Raw genomic sequence first — 12727 nt, 5'->3', positions numbered from 1 at the left:
GATAGCAGTGGAGGATGGCAGGGTTATGTGTGGGGAAGCAGATATGTTTTAAAGATCTTTCTGAAAATGGTGATGGAGGATTCAGTGTGTATGTGGAGAGGTAGGGTGTTCCCTACCCCAAAGGCCCAGTGGGTAAATGCTTGTTTTTGTGTGCATGTGCGTTTGTTACGAAGTTCGTTGGTCGTGTAGAGTATGAACAACCCCTCTGTCCCCAAGAAACACCCTGACCGGTTTTGTTATCTGGTCAGTGTGAATATTAAGGCCACAGGTGGAAGTCCGGAAAAGCCAGGACGCGGGAACAGCCGGAAGAACCCCTTGAGCGCTGCAAAGCAAGATACAGTAGTTAAGCAATGAAACAGGGCCCGAATACCTTCATGTACATAAACCCCAAAGCTACCAGAATACATGTGAGTATTTGGGTCAAGGCGTGAGTCTCCTAGCTTAGGCTGGAAACGTGCTGTAGGGTAGAACAGGCAACCACCTATTTGCAGGACCGAGGTCCTAGCCAATGAAGAGCTTAAGCAAGAGGAATCCGTGGAGCAGGCGTGAGTCGGTAACAGGCAAATCCAAAGTACTTGAAGGGTTAAGCCAGAGGAGTCCGTGGAGCAGGCGTGAGTCGGTAACAGGCAAATCCAAAAGTAGTTGAAGGGTTAAGCAAGAGGAGTCCGTGGAGCAAGCCGAGGTCAGAATCAGAGCTGGTCCTTGAACAGAGAGAGAAGTCACGTGATCCGAAACTAAACAGCTGTGAAGCAACGCCTTCGGTTCACCGACTCCTTTTATCCTCGGAAGGGACGCACGTATAGTCACGTGTGACGTGACCTGAAAGCGTTGCAATGCTGCTAGGCAACCGAAGTCACGTGATCCGTGAAGCGCCGGGAAGCGCCGGTCTCCGCAAAGGACGTAAGTTCCTGAAGTGACGGAGCTTCCAGTTGATCTGCCACCGCCGTGAAGGGCGATAAACACCCGCACCCGCTCCCCCATATATGCCATGCCGTGCCCTGATGTGTGCGACGTGAGTGGGGGGCACGGTGCACGAGTGTTGGGGAGTGCGGGAATGGGTAGGCAAGGAGGGGCGATTGGGGAGGCGTGTCCGTGGTCTAGGAAGCGGCGTGACAGAATCCCCCCTCAAAGGCCCACGACCCCGTGGGCTAGCAGGACTGTCCCTGTGAAAGCGGGAAACCAAAAGCGGGGCATGGACATCCCGGGCGGGAACCCAAGAGCGATCTTCGGGACCATAGCCCAGCCAATCCACCAGGTATTGAAGCCGACCCCGATGGAAACGGGACCCAAGGATGGCACTGACCTCATAAACATCCTGTGAATCCACCGAGACAGGAGCGGGCGGGACCAGGACACGGGTAGGAGCCAGGTAAGGTTTCAAGAGAGAAGTATGGAAGACAGGGTGAATCCTCCAAGAAAGGGGAACCGAAAGCTTGAGGGCCACAGGATTCAAAACCCTGGAGATCCTATAAGGGCCCACAAAACGAGGCAACAACTTGCGACAGCCAGGGATCCGCAAATGCCTGGTCGAAAGCCACACCCTATCGCCCACCCGATACTCCGGGGCTGCGGCCCGTTTGCGGTCCGCTTTAGTCTTCATAACTGTCTGGGCTTCAAGGAGATGGACCAAGGTCTGGGCATGGACACCGGCCAGATCCCGAACACAGGCATTAGCAGCGGGAGTAGTGGAGGGGAAATCAGGAAGTGGGAGGGCACGTGGGTGCTGCCCGTATAAAGCATAAAAGGGGGAAAAACCTGTGGTCGAATGACGGGAGTTATTATACGCAAATTCAGCAATATACAGCAGTTTGGCCTATGAGTCCTGATACTGGAGGGACAAACACCGCAAGTACTGCTCCAAAGCCTGGTTTACCCGCTCGGTCTGCCCGTCACTCTCGGGGTGATAAGCTGAAGAAAAGCGAGCATCGATCCCCAGGAGTCTGGTGAGCGCGCGCCAGAAACAGGACGTGAATTGAGACCCACGGTCTGATATGATGACCTGTGGTAAACCAAAGAGGCAGAAGACAGATCTGAAGAATAAGCGAGCCAGAGTTGGAGCAGAGGGTATACCAGTACAGGGGATAAAGCGGGCCATTTTGGTGTATGAATCGACGATAACCCATATGGTGTCGTAGCCCTGTTTGCGGGGTAGGTCAGTGATGAGATCCATCGAGACGGTGTGCCAAGGTCTGGGAGGTACGGGAAGAGGTAAGAGCAGCCATAAAGGCCGTCCTTTGCGTGTTTTGCATTGGGCACATATGGAACAAGTGTTAACATAATGTTCGACATCTTTTCTCATGGAAGGCCACCAGCACCAGCGTTGCAACAGGTCCAGGGTACGCTGTTGCCCGGGATGGCCGTTTACAGCAGCATCGTGTGACCATGCTAACGCCTGGTTGCGGACGTCGCACGTGGGAAGGAACAGTTTGTCGTGGATGAAAGGCAACCCCTCGTGAAGATCAATGTCCCATTCGTTGAGAGCCTGAGGATTCTGGGAAACCCAACGCCGGATGTCGATAAGCATGGTGGGGGATAGGGTACAAGTACAGATGACATGGCCCTTTCCTAGCAGTGTGTCGGGGTACACGGACAAGGACTCCCCTCCGGGAGAACGGGACAAGGCATCAGCTTTGCCATGACTGCGACCTGGTCTGTGTTTGACCACAAAATCAAACGCGGCAAAGAATAAATGCCTACGCACCTGTCTGCTGTTAGCACATTTTAACGAGGCCAGGTCCTGTAGGTTTTTGTGGTCTGTATACACCACTGTTTGATGTTTCGCACCCATGAGGTGATGACGCCACGTTTGTAAAGCATCCTTGATGGCCAACAATTCTTTTTCGGTTACTGTATAGTGCGCTTCAGCCACCGAAAACTTTCGTGAGTGAAAGGCCACTGGATGTAGACAACCCGTGGTTGGGCAAGGTTGAGACAATACTGCGCCTAGAGCAAACGAGGAGGCATCAGCCTCCAGAATGTAGGGGAGTTCTGGATCAGGATGCTGTAAAACAGGGGCGGACACGAACCTGGCCTTGAGTTCCTCAAAAGCCTTCTGATGGACGGAGGTCCAAGTGAACGGGACAAGGGGGCTGGTCAGGGCGGTCAGTGGAGCAACAATAGAAGAGAAGCCGGCGATGAATCGCCGATAGAAATTTGCGAAGCCGAGAAAAGATTGGAGTTGTTTCAGAGTAACAGGAGTCGGCCATTCGGTGACAGCATGGACCTTAGATAAATTCATGGACAGGCCCCCAGGGGATATGCGAAAACCCAGAAACTCCACTTCCTTGGAATGAAACAGACATTTTTCAGGCTTGGCAAACAAGGCATTGGTCTTCAGGCGAGAGAGCACCTCCCTAACATGCCCGACGTGTTCCTCCAGGGAGGACGAATAGATCAGAATATCGTCCAGATATACCACCACGAATGTGTCCAGGATGTCTGAGAACACTTCGTTGACAAAACGTTGGAACGTGGCAGGGGCATTACAAAGCCCGAAGGGCATTACCGTGTATTCATATAACCCCTGTCGGGAGCAAAACGCTGTCTTCCACTCATCCCCAAGCCGCATACGAATCAGATTGTACGCCCCCCTCAGGTCCAGCTTGGTAAAAACAGATGCTTTAGTCAACCTGTCTAGTAGCGTGGATATGAGCGGAAGAGGGTACCTGTTCTTAATGGTAATGGCATTTAACCGTCTGTAGTCCACACATGGACGGAGATCGCCCTCCTTTTTCGGCACAAAGAAAATCGGACTAGCAGCTGGAGAACAAGAAGGACGTATATGACCCAACTCCAGAGCTTTTTGTATGTAATCCTTAAGGGCTTGTTCCTCTGACCGTGACAATGAATAAACCCTACCCTTTGGTACAGGAGCGTCTGGGACCAGGTCAATCGGACAATCGTACGGTCTATGAGGGGGGAGACCCTCAGCAGTGGCCTTATCGAACACCGTGTGGAAATCGTGATAGGCCGCAGGGATGTTGGCTGTGACAGCCCCCACAGTGTGTGAAGGCACCGGGTCTGAAGCACTATCGTTGACATGGGTGGCAGCCATGGCACCAAGAATCATGGCAGGAGTGGACAAGGAATCAGTGTCGAGGAGACAGAAATGTTGACATACCTCCGACTCAAACGTGACCTGTCCGTTGCCCCAGTTGATCAATGGGTTATGTTGTCGTAACCATGGTATTCCCAGTATTATGCCGAACAGTGGTGTATTGATCAAATCAAATGCCAGGGTTTCTCTATGGATGTTTTGGATCACCACTTCCATAGGAGCAGTTTGGAACTTAATCGGACCGGAGGATAACGAAGTACCGTCAACAGCATGTACTGGTTCCGGATGTTCTTTCCTAACCAAGGGCAGATTGAGGCGACGGGCCAGGGAAATATCGATGAAACAACCAGTGGCCCCGGAATCGATCACAATATGGACTGTGTGTTTGATCTCTCCAGCGGGTTTTAACAGAGCCTGGACCTCTATCGGTCTAATAGGGCCAAAGGCAGGTTCGGAGGGGGTCGAAGACAGGCTCGCCGGTGCCCCCTGTATCATGGGCGAGCCTTCGGAAAACCCGGTGTTTTGTTCTTGGGACGTCGGGGGCATTCCCTTACAAAGTGTCCGTTTAACCCACAATAGAAACAGGCATTGTCGTTTCTCCGGCGTTCTCGCTCTAATGGGGTTATCGGGCTACGGATACCTCCTATTTGCATGGGTTCAACAGGGGTGGTGGATACGGAAGGTCCGGAGTGTATAGAGAAGGATGTTTCGGCCCTTCTCTCGGATCTCCTTGCGTCTACTTGTAAAGCAAGATCCACCAAATCCGAGAACCCTGAAGGAAGAGCAGGAACTACTGAGAGGGCATCTTTCATGGAGTTGCATAGACCACGATAGAACACGATTGCCTTTTTCTCCTCAGGCCAGGAGGTCTCAGCAGCGAGTTGGTTGTACTTGGTGATATATTCTATCAGAGTCTGTTTGCCTTGTGTTAGATCCAAGAGTTTGAGATCTCTAGAATGGGCTTTATGTCGTGTATCAAAGACTTTGGCCATTTCTGATACAAGAAGGTCGAAGTCATAGAGAGCAGGATGGTCATTCTCTAACATCGGGTTGGCCCAGGTGGCCGCTACCCCGGACAAATGGGATAGAAGAAACGCAGCCTTAGTACAAGAGTCGGGGAACGCTAGGGGTCTGCACAAATAATGTAATCTACATTGATTAATGAAAGTGCGATACTTCCGGGGATCCCCTTGATAACGTTCGGGGGCAGCAAGGGGAACAGGTGTAGGTAGCAGTATAGGAGTGGGTGCAGGGGCCATGGCTGGGGCTGGCTGGTCTGAGGGGACTGTGTCACCGAATTCTGCATCCGTGGGTAACGGAAAACGTGTGCTTTGTAGGGCATCCAGACGGTGGTGTATTGCTGTCATGTCAGCCCTAAGAGCCGCTACTGCTTGTAACAAGGCGGTCACTGGATCCCCGGCGGAGGGATTCATACTCTGGACGACCAAAAATAGGCTTCACAGTCTGTTACGAAGTTCGTTGGTCGTGTAGAGTATGAACAACCCCTCTGTCCCCAAGAAACACCCTGACCGGTTTTGTTATCTGGTCAGTGTGAATATTAAGGCCACAGGTGGAAGTCCGGAAAAGCCAGGACGCGGGAACAGCCGGAAGAACCCCTTGAGCGCTGCAAAGCAAGATACAGTAGTTAAGCAATGAAACAGGGCCCGAATACCTTCATGTACATAAACCCCAAAGCTACCAGAATACCTGTGAGTATTTGGGTCAAGGCGTGGGTCTCCTAGCTTAGGCTGGAAACGTGCTGTAGGGTAGAACAGGCAACCACCTATTTGCAGGACCGAGGTCCTAGCCAATGAAGAGCTTAAGCAAGAGGAATCCGTGGAGCAAGCGTGAGTCAGTAACAGGCAAATCCAAAGTACTTGAAGGGTTAAGCCAGAGGAGTCCGTGGAGCAGGCGTGAGTCGGTAACAGGCAAATCCAAAAGTACTTGAAGGGTTAAGCAAGAGGAGTCCGTGGAGCAGGCGTGAGTCGGTAACAGGCAAATCCAAAAGTAGTTGAAGGGTTAAGCAAGAGGAGTCCGTGGAGCAAGCCGAGGTCAGAATCAGAGCTGGTCCTTGAACAGAGAGAGAAGTCACGTGATCCGAAACTAAACAGCTGTGAAGCAACGCCTTCGGTTCACCGACTCCTTTTATCCTCGGAAGGGACGCACGTATAGTCACGTGTGACGTGACCTGAAAGCGTTGCAATGCTGCTAGGCAACCGAAGTCACGTGATCCGTGAAGCGCCGGGAAGCGCCGGTCTCCGCAAAGGACGTAAGTTCCTGAAGTGACGGAGCTTCCAGTTGATCTGCCACCGCCGTGAAGGGCGATAAACACCCGCACCCGCTCCCCCATATATGCCATGCCGTGCCCTGATGTGTGCGACGTGAGTGGGGGGCACGGTGCACGAGTGTTGGGGAGTGCGGGAATGGGTAGGCAAGGAGGGGCGAGTGGGGAGGCGTGTCCGTGGTCTAGGAAGCGGCGTGACAGCGTTTGCAGAGTGGAATGTGTAGAAGGTATTGACTGGCTTGCTGGTGTTTGTGTGGGTTATGGGTTTCAGTTTGTCATGAAGGAGAGATGTCCCGGGAGAATAGCTCAGCGGCAAACATGCTCGCCTTGGAAGCAAGACGACACGAAGCAACACAGGTTCGATCCCCAGGTCTGTGCTTAGAAACCTCTGGGTATTTAAGCGCGTTATGAATATGCAACTAAGACAAAAAGAATTATGCAACTAAAAACCAAACAATTCCTGTAACAGCGCCTCGATGCCCGCGGGCTGTGTTAGCGCTTTAAAAATGCAAAAAAAATAAGAAAATAAATTTAGGAAGTTTGGAGGTGGATGGCTTTGAATGCAATGCAGAGGGATTTGAAGCCAATTATCTAAGGTATAGGGAGCCAGTGGAGCTGGGCAAGAATGAGGGGTGGTGTGTGAATGTTTGGGTAGGTGGAGGATGAATCTGCCGGGTGCATTTTGTATGGCTTGCAGGGCAGCAAGGGAGTTGATTGGGAGTCCTGTGAGGAGAGAATTTGCATATGATATGATATGACATTTATAGCGCGCCTATACGCAAGGGAGGGGAGCAAAGGGAGGACAAGACAATGATCTTACTACTGCCAAATGACATTGGGATTGTGCAAGTGCAGGGGAGAGGGAAGGGGAAAAGTGCCAGGGAAAGGGGAGGAGGAGCAAGTGCAAGACATAGGATTAAAGCATCGAAAGACAAGAAGTGCGGCCAGCAGGTGGCAGTGCAGGGGTTAAGTGTAGACAACAAGTGTTGAAAAGTGCAGGTAGGGGGACTGTAGAGTTGCAGATACAGCCCCAAGTGCAGGGTTGACAGGAGGCAGTGCAGGTGTGCAACTGGGAGGGCAGGGACCTGGTTCAGAGGGTAGCCGGGTGACCACAGCAGTATCAGACAGGAGATCAGCAGGGAAGAGGAAGAGAGAAGGCAGAAGCAAAGAGGAAAGTCTTGAGCTGCTTACGGAACCTGAGATGGTTGTGCTCATGTTTCAGAGGGGCAGGGAGGCTGTTCCAGAGGCAGGCGCCAGCCGAAGAGAGAAGTCTGCCCCCAACTCGTTGCTTGGAAAAGCGACTGACCCTCAAGGAGGAGGTGGAGGAGCAAAGAGCTAGAGTAGGAAGATACTTCCGAAGAGAAAGCTGGAGGTATTTTGGACCCAGGCCCCAGAAGGCCTTGTGGACAATGCAAAGGATCTCGAACTTGATCCTTGCAGCCACTGGGAGCCAATGGAGAGATTTCAGTGCTGGAGAGATTCGATCCCTGGGCTTGAGGCCAAGCACAAGTCTCGCTGTCCTGTACTGGATGAGTTGAAGAGGATGGAGAGTAGAGGCAGGCAGATTTAAAAAGAGGCTGTTACAGTAGTCAATGTCATGATCTCTGCTTCCAAAGGGTCAGGGTTTTCCCAACTCCCTTGGAAGCAGATCCATAACCCAGGTTCCGAGTGCCAACCAGTCCCAATTGGGACCTTTTGGACCCAGTCCTGGCGCCAGTGGCACCAGGCTCATAAATATGCCCAGTCCCAGCGCTGGAAGCGCCGGGCTCATAATGCTTGGGTGGACTTACCTTCAGCAGACCATGCTGCTTACTTGCCTGCCAGTTGAGCCTCTGATCCTCTTCTGTTTGGAACTACTTTTCCTGTTGGGTGGGGCTGGAGCCACTCCCTAGATTCAGAACACTGGAACTCTTCTGGAAGGCAGGAACTCTTTTCTTACCAGGAACTCTTTTCTTACTTAAGCGTGGCTGTGGAAGGAGACACCTAAGCACTACAGGAGGCTATTTAAACCACACCCGGTGGATGAATCTTGCTTTGCGTTATTCTGCAACCTCTGCAGCAGAACGCTCATCGTGTCTTCTGCATCCGGTCCTGGGCCTAAGGAAAAAGGCTTACCATCCTGAATCCAGTCTTCAGCAACACCTATAAAGACAAGAAAGAACAGGTTAGCATTCCGGCATCTGAAAGGCAAAGGCTTACCATCCTGAATCCAGTCTTCAGCAACACCTATAAAGACAAGAAAGAACAGGTTAGCATTCCGGCATCTGAAAGGCAAAGGCTTACCTACTCTTCGTGCGCTCCGGAGGTCTTCACACTGCATTCCGGCATCTGAAAGACAAAAGTTTACCAACTCTTCGCACGCTCCGGAGGCCTTCGGCGCTGCATCCCGCATCTGAAAGACAAAACAAGGTGCGTTTAAAGACATTGGGGAACTTTAATACTCACGTGCCATTACTCCTTTCCACATCTAATCCAGTGGGTATTCCGGCACCCTGCAGCCGCTCCGAACTCGTACCTGCAAAATAAAAAGACAATTAGAGCGCATAGTGAAGCGGGCAACAAGCGCTTACTTACGTGCTTCCAGGTGCTTCTATTCATCACACGGGCTCCATCTTCAACTCACTTCAGCCCGTCATCCGCCATCGCCGGAACCCTGCAAAACAAGAGACATCATTACTAAAGACTTTAAAGACATTTGAATGACTCGAAACTTACCGTTCGTGCAGTAAACGACGGACAGCAGTCCTCTGAAGTCAAGAGGCCTGCGCTACCTATCCAGTGAAGAAACTGGTTACAGCACCCTGCCCCGAGGCAGATGGAGAGCTCGGCATTCACTTACCTAAGGTGAGAGCGTTAACCTTTGGGGGTCTACAGGAGAGGAGAAGAGGAAAGAGATAGGGACACCCCAATAACCCCAGTTCATTAACCCCATATTTTCTATCTGCAGACATCTTACTCTACACGTCAGGCATACAGTGCACAGAGGTCCAGCCCAAAGAGCCAACCGGGTGCTACACATCACCTTTGAAGATACGGTAGTCGCCCAGTCAAGACCGGCGCCTCTGCGAGAATCAGGTGAGCGTTACAGAACGCAAAGCCTACGCAAAACTCTCGCCCAGGCGCTATGGAAACCTCGGATACTGACCCCCTAGCCCGGTTACTTGGGGAACTAAGGGCAGAAGTGCATGCAGCTCGTCAGGAAACGAATGCTCTAAGAAGGGAACTAATTATTTCCAAGGAGAGAACAGACAATCTTGCTAGACAAGTGCTACAGTCACAAGCCGGACAGACCCCGTTACCCGCATCAGGGGCAAATCTTCCTTCAACATCCTCTATGAATCCAGTGCAGATCAACCTACCTGGGAATGTACCTCTGGCTCCGCCCGAACGATTTTCTGGTGACCCAAAGAGGTTTGCAGTATTTATCAATCAGTGCCGGTTGCACTTCTTATGCCGGCCAGCAGCCTTTCCAACTGATCAAGCAAAAGTAGCTTTTGTACTTTCGTACCTTAGTGGCAATGCGGCAGACTGGTCGATCCCTCTAGTTAATCAAGATGATCCGGTTCTCCATGATTTTCAAGCCTTTCAGCTTAGTATGGAAAAACTGTTCGCAAGACATTCACAGGGGCAGGCCTTGGACAATGAGCTTCTTTCGTTGCGACAGGGTAATCAAGACCTTTTGGCTTATATTGCATCTTTCAATAGACTAATATTGGAAACTCAATGGCCTGAGGACAAAAGGATTACGCTGTTTTATAGAGGTCTACGTGGAGAGCTCAAAGACGTTTTAGCCCAAGTAGTGAATCCCCCACAAGACTGTTCGGATTATATAGACTTGGTCGTTCAAATAGATCACAGGCTGCAGAACAGGAAGGCCGATCGTTCCAAGTTTGATGCTCGAGTATTTTCCAAACCGCCAACTCCTTCCAAAGGAGTAGACTCCGGGGAACCCATGCAAATAGGGGGTCTGAAAGGTCCTCTAACACAAAGGGAGCGGGAAAGGAGGAAACAGTTGCAATTATGCCTATATTGCGGAAACTCAGGGCACTTTCTTCGAGACTGTCCGGTGAAACATGCCAAGAAGGCAGTAGGAGCTGCAGTTACCAAAGTTACAAACTCTGAGCAGGGAAACGACCTCGCCCGACAAGAATAGAGGTCCTCTTGCCGAGCGTGAAAACCAGTTCCATGACCTCGCATTTCGTGATACCTATGGTCCTCATTAGCCCTGATAATCCGGATCGATTACATGCAATTGAAGCTTACGTCGATAGCGGTGCCATCGGCAATTATGTGGATCATGAAATGGTTTTGAGGATGAATCTAACTCTTTGTCCCAAGGCTGTAAAGGACGTCATTACTACGGTGGATGGTACGGAGATAGCCTCCGGGCCAGTAACGCATACCACTCAAGAGGTGACGCTAGTAAGTCAAGATGGACACCATGAGAAGATCGTGTTCGATGTGATCAAGGCCCCTCAGTTTCAGATTATTCTAGGAATACCTTGGTTAGAGAAACACAATCCTCTGATCGATTGGCGAGCAAGAACGGTCCAGTTTCCAGAATGTGTCTCTACTTGTCACCCTCCACCTGGTGTTGCACTGGCCGCAATTTCTTCAGAGACTCCCCAGTTACCTCCCCAATACCTAGAATACCAAGATGTTTTCCGGAAGGATCAGGCTAACTCTCTACCTCCTCATAGGTCTTATGACTGCCAGATAGACCTGATACCTGGATCTACTCCTCCTTGTAGTAGAATTTATGCCCTCACCGAGCCTGAGAACCTTCACCTTCGACAATACCTGGATCAATACCTGGCAAATGGGTTTATTCGTCCTTCCAAGTCCCCTGCTTCTTCAGCTTTGTTCTTCGTTCCAAAAAAGGAAGGAGACCTTAGAACTTGTATCGATTATCGCTCCCTGAACCAGATCACCGTTAAGAATAGATATCCGTTACCTTTGATCCCTGAACTCCTGGACCAAGTCAGAAAAGCATGCATATATACAAAGCTGGATCTTAGAGGAGCTTACCACTTGGTACGAGTAAAAGAGGGCGATGAATGGAAGACGGCCTTCCGCACCAAGTATGGGCTATTTGAATATCAGGTCATGCCCTTTGGACTTTGCAATGCCCCGGCCGCCTTTCAATATTTTATGAACGATGTCCTCGGAGAGCTCATAGATGTATGTGTTGTTGTTTACATTGACGACATCCTCGTTTATTCTTCATCGGAATCTGAACATCGGAAACACGTGAAAATGGTCCTCGAAAGATTGCGTCAACACAAACTTTTCGCTAAGTTGGAAAAATGTGTTTTCAACGTGACTGAAGTTGAATTCTTGGGATTCATATTATCACCTGGCGGAGTGCGTATGGATTCAAAGAAGGTCGATGCAGTTCTCAAATGGCCATCACCATCCTCCGTAAAAGGTGTGCAAAGCATGTTAGGCTTCGCTAACTTTTACCGCAGGTTTATCCCCGAATTCTCTCGAATAGTCCAGCCCATCACTGCCTTGTTAAAGAAAAACAAACGTTTTGAATGGTCTACCGAGGCGGAACAAGCTTTCCAGGATTTGAAGACTAAATTTATCTCTGCACCAATCTTAAAACACCCTCGCCCCGAACTCCCCTACATCGTGGAAACTGATGCTTCAAGCCTTGCCATGGGGGCAGTTCTATCACAAAAGGACCCGGTAACCAATCAGTTGCATCCCGTGGCATTTTGGTCCCGCAAATTCTCGCCTCCTGAAATCAATTACACGATTACTGACAAGGAACTTCTGGCTATCAAGTCTGCCTTTAAGGCTTGGCGGCATTATCTGCTGGGGGCCCGACACACCGTTACTGTGATTACGGATCACCGAAACCTGCAATATTTGAAGACCGCAAAAGCCCAATCCTCTAGACAACTCCGTTGGGCATTATTCTTTGCCGAGTTTGACTTCATAATTACCTATCGACCTGGTACAAAGAACGGTAAAGCCGATGCCCTTTCTCGGATGGGAGTGGAAGAACACTTGGTCAACCCTAAACCTGTACCAATCATTCCCGAACAAAGAATTCTGGGTGTAATAGCCACAGAATCCATAGAGGAAGTTAAGGATAAAGCCAGGCAACTTGTAACTCCAGCAGACATACAGAATTGGCATTTGCAGGGAAAGGACTTTGCAGTAAAGGACAACTTATTGTATTTCCAAGAACGATTATACCTACCCAGCACAGATTTACAGAAAAAAGTAATCTCTTGTTATCACGACTCTTTAATGGAAGGTCATCCCGGTATAGCCAAGACCTCAGAAAAGATCAAGCGCTACTTCTGGTGGCCGTCTTTGAAAAAAGATATCAGAGACTTTATAATGTCCTGTGGAGTATGCGCCCAAAACAAGAG

General features: G+C 50.4%; 1 protein-coding gene across 1 annotated transcript in view; it reads left to right on the top strand.

Annotated features, from left to right (window-relative positions):
* SNAPC4 (small nuclear RNA activating complex polypeptide 4) overlaps positions 1 to 12727 on the top strand; it is a 676731-nt gene that overhangs the window by 175879 nt on the left and 488125 nt on the right. The window lies entirely within an intron of this gene.

This window comes from Ambystoma mexicanum, chromosome 8 (assembly GCF_040938575.1).
Source record: "Ambystoma mexicanum isolate Mex_15411 chromosome 8, UKY_AmexF1_1, whole genome shotgun sequence".
In the NCBI taxonomy this organism is placed as follows: Eukaryota; Metazoa; Chordata; class Amphibia; order Caudata; family Ambystomatidae; genus Ambystoma; species Ambystoma mexicanum.
This window is presented reverse-complemented; position numbering and strand designations above follow the sequence as displayed.